The following is a 27038-nucleotide window of genomic DNA, read 5'->3' as shown; positions in this document are numbered from 1 at the left end:
CTTTTAATCCTTTGAGTACTAAATTGCCTTTTAATGCTTGCAGAACAACATTGTGTTTGTACAGAGTCAGGTCTGAAAAATGTATTTAGTACAAGGTATGTTGTGGGAAGGCAGAGAGAGGAGGGGGAGGGAAGCTGGCTCCCCCCCCCCACCCCACCCCATTTCTCGCTCTCTAAGAAGATGGGCTGGTAGGAATAAAAATCAACAGGCTCCCAGGCTCCTCGGCATCATTTCCCATTCTTTCAGAGGTTGCTGCTGCTGCTTCTCCTTCCTGTTGCAGATTTAACCCTGCAGTGACAGCTCTCAGCTCCCAGAAACACAATCAGCCCCAGGGTACACCTTGCCCAATCAAAGCAATGCCTGCAGGAACAGATGTGGGGGGGGGGAGAGTCTGACCACCCTCCTGGCATGCGCCAGGCTGGAAGGGAAAAAGGCGCTCAGGGCATGCTCAGGGGTGTCGGTGCATTCCCTGCTGCCACACAGAGGGGGAAGCCTGTACATTTAGAGAAACTGGGGAGGCAGGGCATGTGGCTCGGGTCACAGAGTGCTTGTCTAGCCTGCATGGAGGTCTGGGTTCAATCCCCAGCGCCTCATAAACTGGGCGTGGTTGCTGTGTGTCTGTGGATCCCAACAATTAAGAGCCAGAGGGAGAAGGATCAGGGATTCTTCAAGGCTATCCTTGGCTATATGGAGAGTTCAGGGCCAGCCTAAGCTACATGAGAGCCTGTCTCAAGAACCAGAGCAAGCTCATTCATGGGAAAGATTGAATGGGATGATAAGAAAGTGGGTAGTTCGTCAGGACAGTGTTTTGTTTGTTTTCTTTTTCTGGGCACTATTGTGTAGGCAGGGAGTCATCAACCTGTTGCTCAGACCTCAGTGGCCACCACGCCCAAACTTCATTCTGATCCACACCTCTATTCCAGAATGATCTTTTGAGCTCTCAGTATGCCATGTTGATGTCCATCCTTACGCTTGCCAAGTTTGTTACCTACTTTGGAGCTCTATCTAACAGCAAATAACACAGACACACAGACACACAGACACACACACACACACACAGAGAGAGAGAGAGAGAGAGAGAGAGAGAGAGAGAGAGAGAGAGAGAGAGAGAGAGAGAGAGAGAGAACTGAGCACCATTCAGGCTGTGCCTACAGTTGTGTGTGGTACGGGGTGCAATCCTAAACACCAGATGATAAAATAAGGGTGTCAGGTCTATGGATGTAGCTCAGTTGGTAGAGCGCTTCTCTAGGATGCAAGCAGGCCTGGGTTCTGTTGCCGGTGCTGTATAGACTGACCTGGTGATGCGTGCCTGGGAAGGCCAGGCTACCGAGATGGCTCCCTGCCGCACCTCCCCATACCCCGTACAAAAACATTCTTTTCTCTTTTAGCTAGGTATGTATGTTAAGTCTTTTTTTTTTCCCCTCAAGATTACATGTCTGCTTAGTGGTAGTGCTGATCCACAGACTCTCTGCTCTTAAGAAAGGGATTTGTAGGGCTGGTGAGATGGCTCAGTACTTAAAAGGCTGCCAAGCCTGGTGACCTGAGTCAGTCCCCAGGACCCACGTGGTAGAAGGGAGAAAAATTACTTCCTAAAGTTGTCCTCTGACGTCCACGCAGAGCATGTGGCACGTGCCCACTTCCCCCAGAACAAATAAATAAATTATAAATAAAAATACAAACAAAGAATGTCAAGGTTACCCTAGGCTATATAGTGAGTATCAGGCCAGCCTGGGCCACTATAAACTCTGTCTCACTTAAAAAAAAAAAAAAAAAAAAAGTAAAAAAGTGACCTAGTTTCTTCAAAATATTTAGTTGCATTTATTTGCTTGCTTGTTTATATTTGGGAAGGGGTGGGCATGAGCATATATAGGGAGGCCAGAGGACAACTTGAGGAAATCAATTCTCCCCTACCATGTGGGTCCCAGGGAACAAACTCCGGGATGTCAAGGCTTGGCAGTGAGCACCTTTTTCTCACTGAATTATCTTGTCCACCTGAAGCCTAGCTCTTATTACCTTGAATGTGGTGAAATTGTTCTTCGGAAGGACAAAATTAGATGGGCATATGCACTTTATAGAGTTTGATATGTCTGGGCCTCGGGCAGGGTCAGCAGCAGTACCCTTGTCATCTTCTAGTGCCGGCTCATGGACACTTCTGCTATCTTTCCTTATTAAGGCAGGAAAAGAAAAAAAAAAAAAGGTGATCTGAGTACAGTCTACAGGAAAGTCAGATTTCTGGAAGAAAGCGTTCCTTTCAGTGAACAGGCATTCCCAAGGAACAATGGCCCACGTGCGTGTTTGGTAAACTGCCTAATGATTAAATAGCACACTCCCACCATTTGAATATCAAAAGGCTATCTTCCCATAGGAGAGCCAACTGCCTGCTGATGAACTTCCATACAGCTAGTTGGAGCAGAGGGAGCGGCAAGTGCAGAGAAATTACGAGGTTCCTTCACTCCATAGCTTTGACAACGACATGACATACCGCGTAGAGTCCAACAGCTGCCACTTACAGCCGGGGCAAGTGGCCACTCTAAATATGGGCTTTTCTGAATCTGCTTATTATGTGGTTGGCTGTGTTATAATTTGACTCAAAACCCTGCATTAGCCTTAGAGGTATAAGTACAAGGGACAGGCAGGGCTGGAATTAGACCACAACTGTGAAGGGGGATAGTTTTCCTCTGACAAACCCAACAGATTTAAATATATATATAAATTTTATTGGTTTTAATTATGTGTGTGTGTGTGTGTGTGTGTGTGTGTGTGTGTGTGTGTCTGCATGTGAGTTATGAGTGTGAGTGCAGGTGCCCATGGAGGCCAGAAGAGTGATTCAGAGCCTCTGGAGCTGGAATTACAGGTGGTTGTGAGCTACATGGGTGCTGGGAACTGAACTCGAGCCCCTCTGCAAGAGCAGCACTTGATCTTAACCACTGAGATATTTCTCCAATCCTTGACCACAGATCTTTTTTAAAAAAATCATCCACTGCATAGCCCTCTCCCAAAAATGGCAGTATGACCAGAGAGAGCATCGGTCTGTGGCCCCTGCCTTGGCTAGAGCCATCTACCCACTCTCCATCCCAACCAATCCATTTCCATCTTACAACTGCACCATGGAGGCCAAAGCAGAAGATGGATCAGGAGCTTCCAGGCCAGGCCAGGCTATTTAGTGGGGCACTGTCTTTTCCTTCTTTCCTTCTTTCTTTCTTTCTTTCTTTCTTTCTTTCTTTCTTTCGATAGAGTTTCTCTGTGTAGCCTTGGTTGTCCTAGACCAGGCTGGCCTCGAACTCACAGAGATCCGCCTGCCTCTGCCTCCCTGAGTGCTGGGATTACAGGTGTGCGCCACTGTTCTCCCAGCTTGTGGGACACTGTCTTAATGAGTGAATGGATGAATAAATACAGAATAGCATAGGTGCCTGGGCTCCATTCAGTACAGTCTGTGGAATGATCAAGCTTCTATTAGTAAGCCAATCAAACAAATGAATACGGTATAGCCTAGGTATCCTGGTTTGGTTCAGAAAGTCTTAAGGAAAGACATTTGGAAAGAAAATGAATGAATGAATGAATGAATGAATGAATGAACAAATGAATGAAAATACCATATAGTGCCAGAATCTGATTTTGATTTAAGGAAAGATTGCGTCTCTGTTGGTAAGCTACTAAAAGTTCAATAAGTAAATGCATGAATACAATTTAGCCTGGGTGTCTGTGTTTGAGTCAATAAGACTTAAGGAAAAAAACCATGTCTCTTGGTAAGCTACTAAAGTAACACTTCGGGGTACTGCAGTTCCTATACACTGAAGAGCTTCCAAACCCAAGATTCAGTCCCCACAATGGCGACTGTAAAGGATTCCGCTTCTCGGCCTTCTGCACCTCATCAGGGCTACATGGCTAGTTCTTGGCTGACTGAGACCATGGCGGAGGTGATGAAGGTCAGTTTTCAGGCTGCCTTCTTCAGGCTGGGTGCACAGGGAAGATTAGGAGGCAAAGCTACTGTCAAGATAAAGAGTTGGGTTTCAGAGTCAAGGCCTAGAACAGAACAGAGTCAGTCTCCATCCAAGAGAATCAACCCTGAGTCTCTCCTACGTCAACAGCAAAGAGGTAGCCGTTAATTTTGAGCTTTTATTCATTTTGGTGTTTCACATGGAAATGGTTTCAACTACTCCCCAAACTAGCAAGCAACAAGGAAACATACAAGAAACCCAAAACCTTCAGTTGTTCGATAGAACTTTCTTCCATCTATAAAATGGGGACAATTGCTAAAAACAACAACAACAACAAAAACAAAAACAACAACCCACCTAGATACATGCAACAGAAAATAGATAATATAGAAGAGTAACAGCAAAATCCAGAAAGTCTTCTCTAAACGGCATCAACACTCAACTCCAGAGCATCCACTTATGTACACTCGACCAACTGGGCAAACTGAGTGAGTGCTCACGATGATGTCCACTCTCCCGTGTTCTCTGCTCGCCAACTCCTGGCCCCAAGTTTGGCCAGGGGCACAGGATAGAAAAAAGAACTCACGCACACTGACTTTGCTGGGAGGCACGGCCCCGGGAAGGGGCCTTCTACAGAGCTCCCTACCCTCCATTAGAGGAAACTTTCTCCTAGGAAAAGGCTGGAAGAACGTGACATTATTATTTCCTCATTTGGGATGGATTGCTACAGGCCCGGGCACACAGGCAACAGTGCCAGCGGAGTGATTTATGAAGCCTTGTTCCTCTCCTGGCCCCATGATACAGTTATAACTCTCCCTTCCACAGCAAAGATCACAGCGTTCTAATGACTCACTGGCCACACGTTATCTTCCAGTAACGTGCTGGGTTTAGAGCGGGTGGTTGTTTCCTAAGTAGTAATTAGGATTTCTCCCCACCCCCTTCCTGTCTTTAAGACCTTTCAGCTTCTCTACCATCCTTGTCCATAGCTTAGATCCTGGAAAGCTGGGTAGAGGCGCCTGATCTGATATAAACCCCTGTACTTTTTAGCATATACCAACATGTATGTGTAAACATGTGCATGTTAGTATGCATGCTAGTAGGCATGGAGACTAGAGGCTGAGGGTATCTTCCCCGACCCTTCAAATTACTGCTGTTAGTGACAGGGTTTCACTATGTATTCCTGGCTGGCTTTGAACTCACTATGTAGACTAGGCTGGCCTCCAGTTCAGTGATCTGCCTGCCTGTCTCCTGAGTGCTGGGATTAAAGGTGTGCGCCACTATTCCTGGCCACCTTATTTTCTGAGACAGGGTCTCACTAAACCTGGAGCACGGTGGTTAGACTACGCCAACTTAGCCAATGAGCTCCAAGGATCCACCTGTCTTTGATTCTCCGGGCACCAATGTTTCTGGCTTTTATGTGGGTCCTGGGGGGAGGGAGAGGGCTGAACTCAGGCAAAGATGCTTGTATGGCAGGCACTCTATTAAGACATCTTCCCAGCTCCATCCACAGAGTGAAACCTCACTGGAAGTCACCTTGTATGAAATTTGAGATTCTCCTGAGTGCTGGGATTACAGGTGTGTGCCGTGATGCACAAGAATAGAACCTAGGGCTGCATGAACGCTGGGAAAGCAACTCATCTGAGTTATATCTCCTGTCCCCTTGGGTACCAGTTTTGTTGTTGTTGTTTTTGTTTTGTTTTGTTTTTTTGTTTTTTGAGATGTAGTCTTACAATGTTGCTCAAGCTAGACTTGAATTCACCATGCACTTCATACTAGACTTGGATTTGAGATCTTCCTCTTGCCCAACAAATGCTGCTGTGGTTACAGGCACGGGCCACCATGCGTTATGGAGGACTACCAGCTTTCTGACTGAGGTTCTCCACGCTTCCCAGACACACAGCTGTGCCAACCCCACCACCACTGTGCAAGGGATGACAAGCATGCTGCAGTGGGCTACGACAACAATGTGGCCCATCCCACTCAGGGCCAGCTCTCAAAGGGACAGCTGTGTTCAGGGAGCTGCTTGAACACGTGGGAAGGGCTCGTGGTTCCCTGAGCAGCCCAGCTCTCCTGCTCAGGTGCCCGCCTGCCTGCTAGGTGCCGTCACTCAAACTAGCAGACCAGGCAAAGAAGACGCCTTGGGGGGAGGGGGCGGGTGGACACTGTTAGCTTGGCCATGGTTCTGTTGCTTTACAAATGAGAAAGCTAAGGTGGGTGAACACGCATGCCCAAGATCACATAGCCATCGAGGGAGAAAGTTCTGGAACCATTTGCCTACATTCACATCTTGAGGCAGGAAATGACCATGGTATTGGATGTTGGGTGGAAGTGGGAAATTCAAAATCCAGACTGCAGGGGACTTGGGGGAGATATCTCAGTCGGTATAATACTTGCTTTGTAAGCATAAGAATCTAAATTCAATCGCCAAAACCAATGTAAAAAGAATCTGGGTGTGGCCCGGGGCGGTGGTGTCACACACCTTTAATCCTAGCACTTGGGAGGCAGAGGGAGGCCTGATTGCAAATCAAGATCAGCCTGGTCTACCGATGGAGTTCCAGGACAGCCAAGACTAACTGGAGAAATCATGCCTAAAAAACAAAACAAAACAAAACCGACAAACACCTGGGTTTGGTGGCGTGCATTTATAATCCCAGTGTCAGGAAGTAGAGAAAAGAAAACCCATGGGGTTCACTGAACAACCTATTTGGTGAGTTCTAGGGTAGAAGGATTAAAAAATAGGGTGGACAGCACCTGGAACAGGGGACCTGTGCAGGGGAACCAAAAAGAACAAGAAAATCAGAATAGTTGGGAAGCTAGGTTTGTACGTGTGTGGGTGCAGGTGCTGCACAAGTATACATCTTTTTTGTTGTTGTTTTTGTTTTGTTCAGTTTTGTGTTGTGGGTACAGGTGGTGCACAAGGATGCATCTTTTATTTTTTTAAAGATTCATTTTTGTGTTGTGTGTATGTGTGTAGATGCTTGTACACATGCTGGAAGTTGCCTAAGAGGGCTAGAAGTGGGCATCAGACGCCTGGAGCTGGGGGTCATAGGCAGCTTGTAATGCCAGGATTACAAGCAAGTGCTGACATGGCTGGCTTTTTATGTGGGTGCAGGTTTTACGCTTGGGTGGGCCTGTGAAGCACTTTATCAGAAGACCCATCACCCCAAAGCACCCCAAAGCTGAGAGCCACTCACCATTGTACATCCTAAGCAAGCTGTGTAGCGGGCGGCCTGAAAACCACAGCACAGTGACCCTCCTTCTCTTTTCCAGTCCCAGTCTGTCTTCAGGGCCTTTCCCCATCCTTCCAGGGAGAGCTAAGGGGAGTCTCACAGCTAAGCTTCTTGTCCCCACCCCCAGCAAAAGGCAACCAGGAGCCCTCCAGAGGCTCAGAGCTAGGGGGAACACCATTCTAAGAAGCCCCACGGCCCACCAGGGAGTAGACTGGAAAACCAGTTTCGATTCGCAAGGAGGCTGGTATTAAACTCACCAGTGTCCCAGCTCAGGCAGCCACGCATGTTAGGGCTTGTGAATAATAAAAAGAAGAAGTTGTAATTCCACTAAAAAGAAAAAAAAAAAATGAAATTCCACCATTTCTGCAGAATAAACAAAACGAAAATATCACATTAGCTCTGCAATATGTCTGGCTCCGGGGCTTCAGACTCTCATTACTGTTGGATTTTCTCCATGAAGGAACCTTCCATACTCCCCCTGCACCCTGAGTAACAAAACACGAAGCCTTAGGACGACTTTCCTCTCCTTTCTGTCTCCTGTCTGCCTGCGGTTCATCTGTATCAGAAAGTAATAGAGGAAAGTCACCAAAACAATGACCGCCTATCTACAGTTCTTTGGCCTGGTGTGCTCTCAACTGTCTCCCGGGGAGTTCCTAGGCCCCCACAGGATGACACAGAAAGAAGCACCCCTGCCCCCCGCCACCTCATGATTTAGGGAAGATGAAAAGAGTCACCCCCCCAGAAGCCTTTGCTTTTGCTTGTGTGAGGTAACTTGGAGGGCTGCTGGCTCTGTACTCAAAAGCGATTCTGCCCCGAGAGGGGTTGGATTCAGACGGTGATGGATCAAAGGCTCTCGTAGGTGGCAGCAGCTAGCGCCTCAGTGGCAGCGAGCTTTGACTTCCTTCTTTGAAGGCATCTGGCACCTCAGAGCTCCGTGCAGAAATGTGTGGCAATGTCTCTGTGCTGGGGTTCCCAGGACACCACCTAGGACCCCCGCCCCCCCTGCCCCCAGCATCGGCACTAACATCCTCAGGCAGGGCCTCTTAGAGCCTTGGATGGTCTCGGTATGAAGCCAAGGATGGGCAGTTTGAATTTCTGGTCCTCCTGCCTCCATTTCCTAAGAGCTAGGATTATAGGTCACCACACCCATCCTGGCCAATTTTATATTATTATCACGTATGTGCATGCTACACGGGAGGTGGGGGAGGCATGCTTGTGCCAAGGCACGCATGTCCTGGGGCAGAGGACAACACTTTGTAGCCCGTTCCTTACTTCCACCTTTTCATGGGCTCTGGGTTCAAATTCAGATTACTAAAGATTATGTGGGAAAAACCTTTACCCACTGAGCCAGTGCACTGGCCCTCTACTTATTTATTTATTTATTTATTTATTTAAAAGGATCTCATGTAGCCCAGTCTGGCTTAGCACTCAGTATGTAGCCAAGGGTGGCCTTGCTCTTCTGATGCTCCTGTCTGGTCCTTCTGAGTGCAGAGATTACAGACACGCACCACCACACCTGGTCTAAGTGGTGACCAAACCCAGGGCTTTGTATGTGCTAGGCAAGCATTCTGAGTAAAGGACATGTCCAGCGTCTGACCATTTTTTTTTTTTTTTAAGAGCTCCATCAAGCACATGGTCTATCAGCCTAGACTGGGCTGTTCTGGACTGGTGCAACGGCAGGATTGCTGAGGCCTGTGGCAGACCCTGGGTGCCGTCAATCCGTCCTCTACACTTCAGATATTTGTTTGCTTTCCCTGCCCCACTGCCTCTCTCAGGCAGAGAAAGTGTGGCTACCCCAAAGAATCTGCGCAAAGCGAAAAACAAACAAACAAACAGACAACAACTGGAGAGGCTTGGATGGGCAGGGATCTGGGAGAGCAGCTGCTTGCTGGATCTAGAGCTGGGTGGAACAACCCTCTGGGGCTTGCAAGAGACCAGGTCCTCAGGCTTGTCCGTTCCAGTTCCCAGAAATACAGTTACTTCTCATACGCTCAAGTGCTATCTGAGGCTGCAGTGCTAACTGGGCGACTCCATCCTGGGAGTCCTTACTAAAACACGTGGGAGAGGCCTGATGACGGCCATAGGTTTGGTTAAAGCTCAGGTCTCCCAAGAAATGACATGGGAGATGCGTAATATAAATGAAGACACTGAGTAATATTCTAGAATAATGACAAGGGTGTGTGTGTGTGTATAAAATCAAATGAAGACAGTCAGCAAAACTCTAGAACTAAGCTGGGCGTGGTGGCACATGCCTTTAATCCCAGCATTTAGGAGGCAGAGGCAGGCGGATCACTGTGAGTTCGAGGCCAGCCTGGTCTACAAAGCGAGTCTAGGATAGTCAAGGCTACACAGAGACCCCCTGTCTTGAAAATAAATAAATAAATTTTAGAACTCGCCCTGGCAGTAGGTCTGAGAAGACAGCAAACCTCACACCATCTAGCTTTCCTGCCTTCAGAAGTGTGTCTTTTCCCTTTCAGAGAGCCAGGGTCTCATGTAGCCCAGGCTAGCCCAAAACTGCCTATGTAGCTAAGGATGGTCTTGGGCTTCTGATCCTCCGGCCTCTACCGCTTGGTGCTGGGATTATACAAAGCATGTCACCAACCGTGCAACCAGATAAATGTAACCACAGAGCCCGCCTCCACCCCAATGATATTCCCTCCATGTTCTTCTGTGCACTACATAGGGGAGGTGGCAAAACCAAGCCACAGGGTCACGTGGGGGACATTTCCTTCTACGCTACTAGTCAGGGGCTCTCCAGGAGGCCCCCAAACTATATAGACTCTTGTCACTGCTCTTGCTTGCCCACTACGCCTAGGTGTTAAGATCCTGTTGCTACCACATACTTTGGTTGCCAGATACAGTGAAATGAAGGTGCCACGGAGCTGGAAGCTTCCTTCCCGTGCCTGGTGGGCGAGGCAAGCAGGTACACCCACACTCTAGCAAGTCATAAGGGACCCTGTCTCAAAGTAAGAGGGTGTCTCCGACCTCCACATGTGCGATGGCACCCATGGACCAACATGTACACATGTGAGCACGCACACACACACTGACATACACACTCAAAGATAAACAAACAAAAGTTTGAGTGTGCTACGTTAAACTAAGAGTCATTTGCCTTTTGCTTTTAGTAATAGAAGTCCAAGCAATCAAACCACGTTTGGCCTTTAGGACAATGCCATTTTCCACTAGGAATCGCCCTATGAGAGTAGTTACTTTGGCATTTGGTCCTGAGGGGAAATGATGCTCTGTAAGCTCCTTTTGCTTACGCTGTGCCAATACCCTCCCCTCCGTTGTGTTTCAGGACATGGTCCTACGAATTCCAAGCAAGGCTTTGGCCGTGCAGCTACAGCTATCCCAGAGCTGTAGACTTACAACACACTCTCCCATGACGGCAGTCGGGGTGTGGCAGCCAGATCTGACCTAGCCCCCTCCCTGATGGGAGGAGCCTGACAGGTGGGGGAGATGGTAGCTAAAGCACTGGCTGTGCAAGTGCCAGAGTTCAAATTCGCAGCTCCCATGTTAATGCCTGGTGAGTATGGCTGTCTGACTGTGATCTGTGATCCTAGTGCTTGCAAGATTTTTCAGAGCAAGAGGGCTAGGCTGTACTATGGGAATCAGCAAGCTCTGGGTCCAAGCGAGAGGGTGTGACTCAGTAGATAAGATGGAGAACGACTGAGGAAGACATCCAACGTCAACCTCTGGCTCCACACACACTAATATATGCACATGGCCCTGAGTGTGCACACCCAGGCATCCCTCACATGTGTGAAAATGCATATACACCACACACCGATAGCCTAAGCACTGGCCTAAGGCTGCTAATGCTGACACATCTGGTAGTGATTCAGCGGTTTCTTGTTCTCAACACATCTCCATCCCCAGGCAGTGAGTGGTCCTTCCCTAATGGCTATTCTTCTACCCACCCCCACCCCCACCCCCGGGGCATGGTCTCTCTGTATAGCCTTGGCTATCCTGGAGTTGCTTTGTAGACCAGGCTGGCCTCGAACTCACAGCAATCCACCTGCCTCTGCCTCCCAAGTGCTGTGATTAAAGGTGTGCGCCACCACGCCCGGCCCTAATGGCTATTCTTGGTGAGTCAGTGGGCTTGCACTGGGACGGGAGCATTGGATTTCTTAGATCCTACGTTTTCCCACAACTCCACAGCTGAGACATTTAGGATGCTTTGTGTTCCAAACAGAGGTCAGTATTTGGTCCTTGGTGTGTGTGAACCCAATCCCAACTCCTCTCTGCTGGCTTGCATGCTACCAGACTGTGGCGGTGATGGTGGCGAAAGGGGTGTGGCAATATGATGATGCGAACACTCTTACAAACTACTATTCACCCTGGCTACCAACATGAGCATCCCAGTAAGCATACCACAGAAAAGAAAATCCATGTGTGACCCCAGTTGCCTTGTTTTATATTTGTGAGGAGATTGAGGGCACTATTACCAAGGTCAGCATCATTTGGGGTGTTGGGGGGGAGGAGCAGTGTGCCTAGTGGCTTTCTGTGTGTGTGTGTGTACATCAGAAGGCAACATTAGATTTCATTCCTTGGGATCCACCCTCATTATTTATTTTTGAAATATTCTCTCTTACTGGCCCATAATTCCCAAACTAGGGCAGACTGCGTGGCTCTCTACCTCCAGGGAGTCTCCTGTCTCCACCTCCCCAGGGCTGGGATGAAAAAGGAGCACCACCACACCTGGCTTGACCAGCAGGTTTTTGTTTTTGTTTTTAATTTAGATTTATTTTACGTGTATGAATATTTTCCTTGCATATATGTATGCATGCCTGGTGCCCACAGAGATCAGAAGAGTGTGTCGAGTCTCCTGGAACTAGTTATAGATGGTTGTGAGCCACCATGTGGGTGCTGGAAATTGAACCTGGGTCCTCTGCAACAGCAACAATGCCCTAAATCACTGCGTCATCCATCTCATTGGCCCCAACTATGGCTTTTTAAAAAATTCCTTGTATGGCAGAGGGGGCCATGTTTTCTGGGCTACTATTTTATTTCTCTTGAGCAGGAGAGAAAGAGAGAGAGAGAGAGCCGGGATGGCTTCTAGTGGTTGCCATCGCTGGGCTATCTGAAGGATCACAGCGTGAAATAATCTGAGACATAAGGGTCGTGGTTCCCCATCCCAACTCTTGACTCCTCCAGTCCACAGGGCCACCAAACACTTTTACATGTGTCACTGTTAGACGGGGTGGCAAAGGGAGCCCCGCCCTCTGTCCTTAAGTACAAGGGGGATGTTTGGAGGACAGTGATTTGAGTTTGGACTTCTTTTTACACACGCTTAGTCAAAACAAGTCAAGTAACAAGGAGCTGATAAGCCCGTCTGCAGGTTGAGCCTGACTTAACGATGATGCCTGGGCAGGGCTAGTCCTGGCTAAGGGGCTGCAGTTCAGCCTGACACAGAATGGGCTGGACCATCTATTCTTGCAAACCACACAAGCAGCCTGGTAGTCTGACGGAGCCAAGGTAGACAGCAGCCAAAAATGGGCAAAGACAGGGGTCTGGCAAGGTCCTAGTCTGATCAGACTAGTCAACGGCCTCTGAGTTGGCTGGCCTGGCTCTGGCCCCGGCTCCAGCCCTCACTCAGCAGAGACCTCCTGGCACTACAGTGGAGTCAATCTTGCCTCCAGCTGTCTGTGGCACAGGCTGCTTGCTGCCGCCCCACACAAATGGTGGTGATTCAGCCATTGGGGGGATGCTTCAGGGAGCAGTGTTCCTGGATGTAGAAAGAGGATTCTGGAGGTGTGGGGGGCGGGAGGAGTGGGGGGTGGGCGGGAGGAGTGGGGGGTGGGCGGGAGGGTGGGGAGTGTGTGGTGGGGGTGGTATAGCGAGCTCGCTCTTTCTCATTTATACTCTACATAGCCACAAACCCAGCTTGGCGGGGATGGGGGTGGGGGTTGCTATAAATAAAACCCAGCCATTGGGTTGTTCCTGGCTTTTTGACTCAGGGCTCTTCAGGTGACCTAGGAAGCAAGATGTCCCTTTGCAGGCCAACCTTGGGACATGTGATAGCCAACTCAGGGGGTACTCTCAACAAACTTTAACTGAGGAGATTGTGTTTTTTTTGGGGGGGGAGAGAACTCACAGGGTTCTCCATTTTCCCCTCTCTATTAAGGGTTGCCCAGGCCAAGGCTAGGGTCCACACCCTGTCCCTGCCACAACCAAAGTAATGAGTGGCCATTTAGGAGCATGACAGATTGGCCAGGTGGGAGTGGCCAGGTGGGAGTGGCCAGGTAGGAGTGGTACTGAGCTCTGACGTGAAGCTCCACTGTGGTGGCTATGGCAACAGGCAGAGCCAGGTCTGTAGGCCTGCGGATATGTCCGTCCGTCGCCTCCCTCTCCTCCCTCCCCCCCCCCCCCCAGTTTCCAACAATTCAATCGCCCAACAGCAGGCGAGGCAAGACGGTGCTCTGCTCAGAGAGGAGCAGGGCTTGCATTCCCTCCTGCAAGTTCATTATCGCCTCGCCAAAGCATGACAGCAGTGTGAAATGGGTTAGACTCACGCACGGATGCCCCCGTTAACGGCCAGAGAAGGAGAGAAAGAGAGAGAGACGAGAAAGAGAGAGGAGAGAGAAGTCGCACATCATTAGGAATGGAATAAACGATATCGAGGCACAGAGCAGAAATGATTTGATTAGTAATTTCCAGTTTTGAGAAAGATCTGGAAAACTACCAAATGACTATACAGAAGGTATGATGGAGTTCTTAATTGCTATAACTGCTCTGGGAGAATTGATGACTTGTGACATAGAATACAGCGCAGTACGCTAACACTAATAACTGTTAATTAAATGCCGCAATGATATACTCTCAAAATGCACATACAGCTTACCATAATTTCTAGATTAAAAGCTGCACCGTCAGAAGCCAAAGGCAAAGGGAAATGAGGGGCGGGGGGCGGGGGTGGGGTGGGGGAAAGGAGGCAGCTCTCATGCCTGAAGTCTGCCCTGAACAGAGCAACCCAAAGACACGGCAGGGAGGGGAAATACACTGAGCTAGAGAGATGTAAAGGCTGGCTGGCTGGAGCTGGCCCTCCGGAGGGCGAGTTATTAATTCTGAAAGAAGGCTTGCCGTACCAGGCCATCTGGCAGAGTGGGGAGGGTTGGGTCGAGGGCCCAGCTTCCGGTTGGATCTGCCTGGCTCCCCCCCCCCCCCCCCACCCAGTGATGTTTCACACTTGGACTGAGGGTGATGCCAGGTCAGAGATATCACTGGAGGCGGAAGAGGGCCCTGGGGGGATGCTGTGGCCCTGCCTAGATGGAGTGGGGCTCTCTTCACGGCAGGTTCAGCTCATAATGAGTGTGGGGAGGGTAGGAGAGCTGACGGGGCTGGGAGGGTGGGAGCAATTCGCAGGAAAGCCTCATTTGAATGGAAGATAAAAGACCTCAATTAATCTCTCTCCCTTTGGGTGAGGACCGCGTGTGAGCCTGAAGGAAGATGAAGAAACCCGGATGCTACTTCCAACTCAATTATCCTGGTCACAGTGCAGGGAGTAAGGTGTGGGGGGGGGGGAGGGGGGAGGATGGGAAGAGAGGGGATGGGTACTCCTTTTTCTGTTTTTGTTTTATTGCATCAAGGGTTCAAATAGCCCAGGCTAGCCTCAAACTCCCTGTACGTAGCCAAGGACGACCTTGAACTTTGGATCCTCTTGCCTCTATATCCCAGCTGAGTGCTGGGATTGCAGGCATGCACCATCATGCCCAGTTCATGAGGTGCTGGGGATGGTACCTATGGCCTCACACATGCTAGGCAAGGACTCTGTTAGCTGAACCGTAGCCCCAGACTGTGACAGAGTCTCATGTAGTGCAGGCTGGCCTCAAATCCTATCTTCCATTGTGGTCCTTGTCTTATTGCTTCCTTTAGTAATTACCGAAGCCTCCAGCAGAGGGTCCCAAAGAGGAAATGCTTTTCTACCTAGGTCTACTCTACGGAGCATTTCCTGGTGTGCAGAGCTGAGTAAGGAAGGGAACACACAAAGGAAAGAGGCCTCAAAGGTAAAGGTTACATAATACTTCTATAATGAGGAAGAAGAAGACGACAATGACGACGACGACGCTTTTTAATTTGATTTTTTTTTTAAGAGACAGAGTTGTAGGCCATGCTAGGCTCAAATTCCACATCAACCCAGGGATGACCTTGAACTCTTTTTTCTTTTCCTTTTTTTTTTTTTTAACCTTGAATTCTTGGTCCTTCTGCTTCTGCCTCCTGAGTGCTAGGATGTCAGGTGTGTGCCTGCATTCCCAGCTGAGGTGGTTTTGATATTGAGGAAGGGTACGTTGAGCCCACCTCTCAAGAAGCACAACAGATGGCACTAACAGAGGAGAGCCTTGGGAGTTTCCTGAATTCTGACATAGCAAGCGAGAGTTGTCTTGCTTAGTTTGGTGAACATGAGACTATAGGAAAGGGTGTGAGCTGACACATCCTATTGGTGGCAGTGCTGCTTCTTCTTCTTCTTCTTCATTTATTTATTATGTATTATGTTTTGCCCACATGTGCGCCTGCATACCAGAAGAGGGCACCAGATCTTACTATAGATGGTTGTGAGCCACCATATGATTGCTGGGAATTGAACTCACGACCTTTGGAAAAGCAGCCAGTGCTCTTAACCTCTGAGCCATCTCTCCGGCCCCCCTCCCTCCATTAGTTCTTTATAATCAACTTTCGGGTTTTCAAACTCAGACATCTGCCTGCCTCTGCCTCCTGAGTGCTGGGATTAAAGGCGTGCGCCAACACTCCCCACCACCACCAAATAAAATCTTTTTTAAAAAAGAAAAATGACTAAAACCAGAAAGGTATGTCACAGCAGGTGTGGGCAGGAACATGTAGAGATGAGCTCTGTTGTGCACGGGAGTTTAGTGGTAAAATTACTAACAACTAAAAGCAACCCACGATGTTTAATGAAACTAATCTGCATCTAATCTATAACCCAGCAGCAGTATCTCCTTGGACAGACCTTAGAGAAATCATTAGAGGTGCACAGAATGTCTGCTGTGAAGATGCTGTTGCTGGCCTGTTTTCCTGGAGGAGAGGGTTGAGAATACACGTATCCCATGGTGTGACTGTAATATGTGTGTGAACACGTGGCTCCCAGCCGGTTTCGGGGAACTTTTGGGAGGTGGAGCCTTGCTAGAAGAAGGGCCCACTGGGAGGTGGGTCTTGAGGTTTTACAACCTGTGTCCCCCCCCCCCCCCCCCACTTCCTGTTCGCTCTTTGCTTCCTTCCTGGGTATGCCAGGCAGCCAGCGAGCCTCCTGCTCCTGCTGGTCAAGTTTTCTTGCCATGATCCTCTCAAACTCCAAGGCAAGATAAACCCTTTCTTCCTTAACTTGCAAAGCACCGTGCCAATATAGCTCAGATGTGAGAGGGTTAGGCTAAGAAACAAAATAAAACTCCCCCCTTTTTGGGGGGGGGGTGGGAGTAACGTGTGTGGGCATGCGTGTGCCACAGCATGTATGCAGAGGGCAGAGGAGGATCCTTAAGAGCCAGTTCTCTCCGTTTTCCTTGTGGGTTCCAGGAGTCAGTGTTGCACTTACCCACTGAGTCATCTTAAACACCTCCTGAGATGGGTTCAGCCCTATCAATGACAAAAGCAGCCGGTCTATGTTAGCTACCTAAGAGAGTACATAGTCTGCCTTACAGCCTGTGGCCACACCCAGAAGTTACACAGGGTGCAGCCTGGTGAGCAGCTGGATGGGAAGATGTATGGTAAGCTATGGTACAGTCAGTGGGTATGTTACTGTGTACAGCCTGGTGGATAAGCAGTCAGGACTTAGTAAGGTTTTCATTGAGGGGAGGAACTTTAAGCCTAAGGATTGATAAGTATTTTAAGAACTGCTGAGGTTCGAATCACATCTTGAAGGACAGGGGTGAGGCTTCAAGTTTTGAAGCCAGACAGCACCTGGGATCCTAGAAGCAGCTTCATCGAGATGGAAGACCTCTGGGTGTGACTGGAGACTTCTGATGGAGCAGTGGAGCTGGCACCTTGGCTGCACTGGCTGTGGGATGTGCTGTGGTGAGGCCAGAAATCCCTGAGGTTTGGAAGAAGGGACTACAAACGCAGGACTGGACCTAGACGAGGTGGGGAGACGGCTCACGGGGTAAGGGGGCTTGCCGCCAGTCCACACAGTCAAGAGTTCAATCCCTGGAATCCACATGTTGGAGTGAAGCAACTTAAATAGGCTGTCCTCTGACCTCCACTCCCGTGCCCAGGCACAAGAACTCCCATTCACTCCCAAACAAATAAAATGCATTTTACACACACACACACACACACACACACACACACACACACACACACACACAGTCATCGGTAAACCTTGGGCTCCAGAATCAGGACCTGGGTTTTTGGAAGGGCCAGCCTGGGGGACACCAACTAAAATTCAAGCTTACAGTGAGGCGGCCCACGCTGGAGTTTAATGGCAACTTTCTCCCAAAAACAAACTGTCATTGTAACTGGAGGAAAAAATGTCCCACTGTTCCAGGCCCACACTCGTCTCGGAGGGAAGTAAGATTTCTTTCACTCCCTCACCCACAGGCACAATGAAAGCCCCTGTGTCTAGGTTGGTTCGCTATCACACGTACAAATATGCACACACGCGCACATACGTACAACCACACACTCCTTATAAGTAAACAGTGTTTCCCTGCCCTTCATGCACCATGGGATTTCTGTGTTGACTTCCAACTTCTGTTGGCTTGGCATGCCGACTCCCTACCTTATACATGGTGGTTAGGGAAAAAAAAATTTTTTTTTTCCTTCCTGTAAGTTTGTTTTTCAGAAGTTGGTTCAACTTATACTAAATGAGTCAAGTGTTGGGAGTGCTAATGTTTACCCTTGGGAGAATTGTAAGTGCTAGGAAAAATTTCCTGTCTCATGCTCAGTTTGCCTTCCCACCATTCAAGCTTCCATCAGCCATTTTTTTCTCCTTACAAGCACTATAAAGCTGTTTTTAAAGTGTATTTTTTTGGGTGCCTGTGGCTGGCACCCTTTCTCATCCTCCCCACTCCCTGCCGAGTGTGTGTGTGTGTGTGTGTGTGTGTGTGTGTGTGTGTGTGTGTGTGTAAAGACCCAGAGGACATTGTGAAGTGTCCTGCACTGCCATGCCTGGCTTTTAACATGGGCTCTGGGGATCCGAACTCTGGTCCTCATGTTTGTGCGGCAAGGGCTTTACCCACCAAGCCATCTCTCCAGCCCTGTAAAGCATGCTGTTTTTTTTTTTTTTTTTAAAGAGATGGATATCATGAGACAAATACATCCATAAACTGTCTGCATTGCAGTCTCCACACGAAAGAGACCACAGTGCTCCCCCAGACACTCCCATACACCCCAGGGAACGCAATCTGCCCCCTCCATTAGAACTACAAATGTGCTTTCTTCTTGTCTGTCTGACAGCCTTAATCCTTTAAAACGCCTCGCCCTCATTGCAGAAAACGATGTACTGTAATGTTTTCAATTTTTTTTTTCCTCTGAAAAACCTATGAAATTGGGGGCTGGGGAGCTGGCTCGGTGGGTAAAATGCTTTCAGTGCAAAGAGGAGCCAAGTCTGGCTCTGGAACACCCATGTAAAAAGTTGAATAAGGCAGTGCATGCATGCCTTCACCTCGGTGCTGTGGGGGCGACGAGAAGATTCCTAGGGCTTGCTGGCCAGAGAAGACTAGACAGACTGGTAAGCTCCGCAGGCAGTGAAAGATGCTGTCTCAAAAAGTCAGGTGGGAAGCTATTGAGGAAGACACCTGAAATTGACCTCTGACCTCTGACCTCTGACCTGTGCAGACAAATGGACACGTACACACAGGTGAACACCATTCAGGCTCAGACACACACGGAGTCTCAGGTACGCTCATGAGAAGAGCACACTGGTCCCGCCAACTAAGATGCCACAAATGAGGCTGAACTGAGCCCATCAGGAAAGGGGCGGAGGCTTCCTCCCTCCCGGTTTCCAGTAGGAAACAGATCATTCCAAGTAGCCAAGAGTGACTTTGTGGCCCATCTGAAAGGTGGAATTGAGAGGAATGACTTCTTAGACAAAGAAAGGGAGGAGATGGCCACCTTCTGGGGTAGGGGGTAGGGGGTAAGGGGCCATTCAGAACCAAATACCAAGCTGGGTGTGATGGTGCATGCCTGTCAGCCTAGCACTCATGAACAGAGGCAGGAGGGCCAGGAGTTGTAAGGCCAGCCTGGGCTATACTGAGCTTGAGGCTAGCTCCACGTGGTGGAGAGAATTGACCCCCTCAAGCTATCCTCTAGGCATACACATGTAACATTATCTTCTCTCTCTTTTCAATTTTCTTTTAAAGAGGGGGGTGGGGTCGGGTGGGGCTCTGGATGTGGCTCAGTTGGCAGAGTGCCCGCCCAGCATGTGCAAAGACCAAGGTTCTATCCCCCAGGACCACATACACCATGTGCAGCAGGGCGCGCTTCTGATCCTAGAACTTGGGAGGGAAAGGGAAAAGGCTCAGGAGTTCAAGGTCATTGTTGACTGCTTAGTGAATCTGAGACCAGCCTAGGCTACAAGAGATCTGTGGTTCAAAAAAAGAAAAAAAAAAAAAGAAGAAAAAAAAAATTACTGCCTCTTACCTAGGTCATGAACATGATATTTCATCTGGTTTTATCTGAAACCTGGGCATTTTATATTTTCTTTCCTTTAGTGTGAGGAGAGCTATAAAAGAAGGGGGGGGGTTTTTGGTTTGGTGGTGATGGCGGTGGCAGCCAGGGAGAGCTGGCTGGGCGGTGGCGAAGAGGCACGGGGAAAAAATTACACTTTGACATATATTATGCGCTTAATCTTTCGTGGCAACTTTTTTACATTTGTAAGAGTTATGGATTTTAAAAGTCAGGGCTAAGATGTCTTAATGAGCATTCACCCCCCTCTGGAAGGAGACGCAGGGCCGATGTGTGTTAGTCAGCTGTTAGCTTTATGGCTTCTCTTCTGCACTAAAAGTGACAAGCTGAACGCATTATGGAGAGCTCAGATGTGTTATGCAGATGAAGCCGGCAGCAATATCTGCCTGCTCTCTATTATTTATGATGTCTATATAATACAATGGACTGAGATTTAAGCCATTGTGCCGCAGTTTGTTTTCCAGGGTGCTAACGTACAGCACATTTTACCGAGAATTGCATCTCTGTTACATATTAATCAAATCCATCTTACACAGAGCTCTTACACTGTAAACTAAAGGGGGAGAGGGAAAAAAAAAAGATTAAAGCGCTTGGCTTTTCCTCAGCTGTCAAGGACTGGCAATAAAATAATAATAAGGGCTTCTAAATAACGTGTGTGTGACAGGCCTGGGCTCGCTCGCACAGTCCTTTATGGAGGTTAACTACAAAATAAGTTCCAGTGAGTGATCGGGAACGGGCGTGCGTGTAATACTGTAATGCCAACGGCGGCATAATTCTTGAAAAGTTCATTTGCACAGAATTCTCTGACTTGATGAGGCAAAGTTTGGAGACTCTTGAATCATTCTGCCACGGTGGGCGGCATTGGTGAGGCCTGTTCTGAAGTTTACAGTCCTCCCACTTTTCAACTTGCCTCAGCTGTGCTCCATTAAAGGCTGAGAGCTGCGTCCCCCAGTGCCCAAGCTGGGGTTTACTGCTTGAGGAAGTCATGGGAAGCTGGTTTTATGATGCAGTACATTCAAAAGCCGTGAAGTTATGTGGTTTGTGGGTCACTCTGGGGTGTGTGTGTGTGTGTGTGTGTGTGTGTGTGTGTGTGTGTGTGTTTGTACAAGCATACATGTGTATATCCATGCATGGGGGTGTCAGAAGACAACACGGGGTCTCTTCTTGGCTCAATTTCTACCTTTATTTATTTTTATTTATTTATTTTGGATGACGTCAACCACCGAGTAGCAAGCCCTAAGGACTCTCCTGTCTCTGCCTCCCCAGCATTGATATTGTAAGCATGCACTGACTGACGCCCCCCTCCCCCTCCTGCTTTGCATATGGACGGATGCTGGGAACCTGTCCTCATGCTCTGCTTGCCTAGCAGACATTAAGGCTTGCTACCTGGGTCTTGATGGGAAGGATGAAGAAGACTCTGTCCTGAGGCCTGGAAAGATGGCTGAGTGCAGTGGTTCTCAACCTTCTTAACAGCTGAGACCCTTTATTATTTTTATTTTTTTATTTAATTTTCTTATATTTTGGTTCTTTTGAGACAGGGTTTCTCTGTGTAGCCTTGGCTGTCCTGGATTTGCTCTGTAGACCAGGCTGGCCTCAAAACTCACCTGACTCTTCCTCCCGAGTACTGAGATTAAAGGCGTGTGCCACCACTGCTCGACTTTTTTTTTTTAACAGAGTTCCTCACGTTGTGGTGATGCCCAACCATGAAATTATTTTCATTGCTACCACATAACTGTAATTTTGTTACTGTTATGAATCGTAGTGTAAAAATCTGCATTTTCTGATGGTTGTAGGTAACCCCTACGAAAGGGTCGTTTGACCGCCCCCCCCAAGGGTCATGACCCACACACAGGTTGAGAACTCTGTCTTAGTAGTTAAGAGTGCTTACTTTTCAATCATGAAGGCTGGAGTTAGCATTCCCTCACCCATGTCCGATAGCCCATAATACCTGTAACTCCAGCTCCAAAGTATCTGAGATTCTGTTCTAGTCTCTGCAAGCTTGTGTGTGTGACACGTGCACACACACACACACACACACACACACACACACTAAAAACGGAGAAAGAGTCCACATAATGAACGTCTGGCTTCACCCAAAGGCATACTGGGGAAATAGTCAAGAGACCTCTGTGCCTGTTCCTTCAACTCTAGAGTCTTGCAGAAAAGAATCCAGGCTACAGGTGGGATAACTCCTCATCCCACGTCCCCCCACTCAGGAATAAAAACCGCCTCGACCCAGCACATTTCTCAGGACATGGCGATGTGGGAAGAAGAGACAAGGGAGGGGAAATTCTTTCCTGGGAGTTAACACAGACCCTGAATTTGTCTCTTGCATAATCAGCAGTCAAGACACAACCGTTTTGGAGTCTCCTCATTTACCCCAAAGCTCAAAGTCCAGAATTTGTGTTCCCTTCACATACCACCTATATAACCAACCCCAAGGCAGCCCTAGTTGGGGAGAACATCCTTTTTCACAATGCTTTTCTTGGTACCCAAGGGCTCCGGCTGACGGGTAGTACTATGTTCCTCCTGGTGCCTGTACTCTTTTAACTTTGCCAAAATGCATGCCTGCTATTTGGATTATTAAAATAGCATCAATTTAAAAATACTTCTCTTCAGGGGCTAGAGAGTGGCTCAGCAGTTAAGAGTGCTTGCTGTTCTTTCAGAAGGCCCAAGTTTGGAGCTTTTTCCCCCCCAGGATCTACACCTTCTTCTGGCTTTTATAGGCATTGCAGCCATGTACACACTGACACACATGGACACACAAAGTAAGACTAAAACAAATCTCAGTGAAATATAAAGAGAGCGGACTTCCTCCTGAGTGGGGTGGTTAGGTAGAACACGGGGGGGGGGGGTAGGCTGTGATGGCTGGGGACTGGAGGCTGGCAGGGGAGTGCCCGTATAACTGTTGAGGAAGCTTCCGCAGATGAGAGCGTGGGCAGAGCAAAGTCCCTTCAGCTACCCCGGCTAGCTCTGGAAACAGCTTGCTAGAAGATTCCTCCAACAGTACAGTTCACTCACCCATTCCTTGTATCCTACAGTATCTGCTGAAGTACCTGAAAGGCTTATAAACAGGCACAGGAGGGAGCGCAACTGAATGAAGTCACTCATCCCCTTGCCTGCCTTTCCTTCCAGTGGCTTTATAGTGTATGCAACTTAAAGGTCCCCTCGCATGCAACCTCTCTGCAGGAAGAGTGGTGGCTTCAAGAGGGCGATGTGGCTTCAGGTCTTCAGCAGAGCTTCTTGTGTCCTTGGTAGCTCAAAGAAATCTGTGCGTGCCCCCAAAAAGCCAACTGCGGCCATTATAACTTCATCACCGGTGGAGCCACACGATGTTCAACACAGGAAAACCTGGTGCCTAGAAAAGGTGGGGGGGGAGGAGCCTTGGGGAGCTGTTTAAAAAAAAAAAAAGGAAGGAGGAAGATCTAGAGAACACTTGCAAGAGAGAGGAGCTGACAGAAAGCTGGAGGAGGGAAGAAAAGAGGAGAGGCCAGATCAAGCTAGAGATAGGGATCAGGGCAAGAGGGAGGAAGAAGGACTAAAGACTAGCAGAAGTGTGTGAGGGGGAGAACTGTGGGAGGCGCCCTCGCCATCAGTGAAGCAGTCACAAGACGAGAGAGCCGGAAGTCAGGAAGCCGGGAGTCCTCCCTTAACCGCCTCCCCTGACGAATGAGTGAAGGGCAAGGAGTTTAATTAGAAACCGAGCGAGCGGGGACTTCGCTCAACCCTCCTTTGTGACGCTTTGGCCCTGCGGTGATGGAGCTCAGCAATCCTGCACCGGGGTGGGGTGGGGGTGGGGCTCCTTCCTTCCCGCAGTTACTCTGTTGGTACCATGCATGTACACTGGGTCGCTTCCCCACTAACAAAGGTCGGCCCTGACTGCTCTCGAGGAGGAGTGGACATCTGGAATCACACCGGAAGCCTCCCCTCCCACCTCTCCTCCTTTCTGCCCTTTTCAAGCATCGGCTGGAGCGGGAGCATGGCCTTGGAGACACTTCCGCCATGGATACTGGCCATCTCATTTCCTAGTCTCCAAGGGGCTTTCCATCCATCCCCCCCCACACACACACATCTGACCTGCCAGCGGGAGAGGTGACCTCACATTTGTCCTGCTTATTGCTGGTAATAACCATTAGGGACAATGGCAGCAGCTCACACCTGCTGCCTGGCTAGGATGGCAGACCAGGTCTCTGCAGGAGGCGAGAGATGTAAATCCCTGGCCTTTTCATCGCTTCCTTGTGGTCACGCAGCTGTGGTGAGGGAGACAAGGGGAGAGATGCAGTTTGGCCTGGCTTGTCGGCTGCTCCCTGTCAGGTTAGTGGACTCTGGCCTGAGGTTGCTCATAGGCCAATACAAGACATTGTGCTGAGCTGTAGGTGCAGCCCATCTGGAATAGAGTTTGTCTAGCATGCAGGAAGCCCTGGATTTGATCCCTAGGACCACAGAACCTGGGGACAGTGCGGCAGGAGGATTAGAAGTTCAAGGTCATCCTCAGCTATTGAGCAAATTTGGGACCAGCCAAAGCTACACATGGCCCTGTGCTTAAAAAAGAAAGAAAGAAAGAAAGAAAGAAAGAAAGAAAGAAAGAAAGGAAGGAAGAAGGAAAGCTGGGTGTGGTGGCACATGCCTTTAACACCAACACTCAGGAGGCAGAGGCAGGCGGATTGCTGTGAGTTCAAGGCCAGCCTGGTCTACAAAGAGTCCAGGACAACTAAGACTACCCAGAGAAACTCTGTCTTGAAAAACAAACAAACAAACAAACAAAAACAAAACAAAAAAACAAAAAAACAAAAAAAAAAAACAAAAAAGAAAAGAAAAGAAAAGAAAAAGATATATTGTGCTGTTGGATCCTTGCTTGCTTCAATCACTCATTCTGAGACGTCAGCATGTGGAACCCGAAGTGTGATGGTGACTGTATTCTTTGCATAGCCATTTCTTTGTGATGGGTGGCTTCACTCTTAGGCATCCTCACAATAGCTCTTGTGGTCTTTGAAAGGATGCTGAGGACATCTAAGGCAAAGCTTGGGGTGACACGGTCCTTCCTAGCAACCCCCTTCATCATAGCTGAGAACCCACAGGGGGGAGGGTGGGGGGGGAACCCAAATTCAGCGGCTTAAGCTCACAGGTACCTCTTCCAAAATGTGACACACATATCAGCCACGCGGACATGCGCAGGGCACATCCTTCCTGCCACCGAGTTGCCAGCCCTGCCCCTTTCATCGTCTTTGAGGCAAGCCAACAGCCTGAGAGCAGCCAGCAAGCAAGCTGGGCCCCAGCCCTGCTGTAAAGTATTAACTCATACTGAACACAGTTTGTCTCCGAGGACCCTCTTGGCCCCTTCGTCATCCTGTGCTGACATTTTAATCGTGCTTTTGTGGGAGCTGGCTGGCAGTTTGTCATCGGGAATGGCACGGCGAGGGGCCAGAGCGGGTTGCTGGCTGTGTCGGCTGCTGAGGGAAGCGGCCCATTCTGACAGACTGAGCAATAATCTGAACTTACTGCGCAGAGCCTGTGGGACACCAGCCGGGCCGCTTTATCTTCTTCATTAAAGTGCGCTCAAAAAAAAAATCCATTTTCCTTTAAAGTCTCAGGAACAGATGGAGTAAAATTAATTGCGCCATTACGTCCCGATAGACAATACCAGAGTGGTTTTCTTTCAACTGTGCATGTGTGTTACAAAGTGCTCTTCGTAAAAGGCAATTACTGCAACATTTGCCATAAAATAAAGGTTGCTTTAATGGGCAATAAACACAGGCTTCAAATTTTGTATGAAATGGGTCTCCAAAGGGCGCTGTTAGAGGCAGCTCAAAGGCACGGCTGACTTTAGTATTTTCTGCTCGGGCTTTGGCTCAGCTAGTTGAGAGAACAATGATTTTTTTTTTCTCCCACCATTGGATGTATTCTGATAGAATTATATATGTGAGTTAGAGTCAGTGTCTGGGCACCTCTTGCCAGATTTCTCTGGTTAGCAACTAGCAGGCATGCGAGACAGAGAGGAGAGAGAGAGAGAGAGAGAGAGAGAGAGAGAGAGAGAGAGATCACTAGGGTACCATCCAGAGCAGAGCCTTCTGCCAAAGATGAAGCCAAGTGACAGGCTGCTGGTTTCCATGGGATGGAGAACACATCTTCTGTCTCCTAGGTCAGGTGAGGGTTTCTAGTGAATTCTTGGCAGGAGGGACTCAGCGAGAAATCTATATTCATGTATATTTAGAGCCATTCAGGCCTGAGATTTGGCCCGTGCTTTACGACTGAGGCAAAAATGACGACGGTGAAGGCCGGGAGGTGGATTGACGGCCAGACGCTCTGGCCAGGGCCTCACTTTCTGTGCTCCGAGAACAGTGAGCACACCACTCTTTGGTGAGGTTGGAATTCACAGTGCAATACAAATCTCCACCAGCCTGGCTGGAGGAGCCCGCTCCTCGGCGTCCCCTGCCCTTTTCTTTAGGAAACCTCACACTAAATCTTCCCCCTTCTCCTCGACACCTCGGATGGGGGCGGAATGTGAAGGAGATCAGAGATTCATTTCGCTCCACTATATTTCTACATTTCAGTAATTACAAAGTTAGCATGACATATAAATGATCCATTAATTGAAATATGGACGACACCAACTCCAATATTTATGGCATAAATCCATATTTCATTAAATAAATCCGATAAGCAAATACATCACGGAGAACGGGAGGACATTTTTATTTAAGCGCGAGATCAAAAGCTAGAGGACTGTTTTCCATCCAAAATAATAGAGCTACAGCTCGCGGTGGGGGTGGGGTGGGGGTGGGGGGTGGCGAGGAATGCCTGGAACATTCGGAATTAGGTAGGGCTGGTGAGACAGAAAGGCCGCTGATGAAAAGCAACTGTGCCGCCACTGCCATCTGAAATGTGCCATCCCAGTTCAGAAGGCCAAGGTCACAGCGGCCTGGGTTAATGGTCAGTCCCCCCAGAGAATATTTAGCAGCTAACTACAGAGTAGTCAGTCTTTCCTTTCTCTGTTCTATTTTCACACGTTGTTGTTGTTGTTGTTGTTATTATTACTACTACTACAATACAATACAACTATTTTAGTATAATATAGTATATAATAATTAATTAATCAATTAATCATTAGTCAGGGTATCACAATGCCCAGCCTAGCCTCAAATTTTGTATGTAGGTAAGGATGACCTTGAACTCAATCCTTCAAGCCTCAACTTTCTAAATGCTGAAATTACACATGGACACCACCATATTCAGC

The 27038-nt window shown here is 48.7% G+C and overlaps 1 protein-coding gene and 1 long non-coding RNA gene across 9 annotated transcripts in view; one reads left to right on the top strand and one right to left on the bottom strand.

Annotated features, from left to right (window-relative positions):
* Nucleotides 1–27038, bottom strand: part of AUTS2 (activator of transcription and developmental regulator AUTS2) — a 1106846-nt gene that overhangs the window by 123321 nt on the left and 956487 nt on the right. The window lies entirely within an intron of this gene.
* Nucleotides 13576–15913, top strand: LOC311586385. Its single transcript, XR_014775520.1, has 3 exons — nucleotides 13576–13874; nucleotides 14597–14680; nucleotides 15102–15913. It is a non-coding gene; the product is annotated as an uncharacterized lncRNA (long non-coding RNA).

This window comes from Acomys minous (assembly GCF_964271855.1).
Source record: "Acomys minous genome assembly, chromosome: 16".
NCBI lineage: Eukaryota > Metazoa > Chordata > Mammalia > Rodentia > Muridae > Acomys > Acomys minous.
Note: the sequence above shows the minus strand (reverse complement) of the source record. Positions and strands in the feature narration are given on the sequence as shown.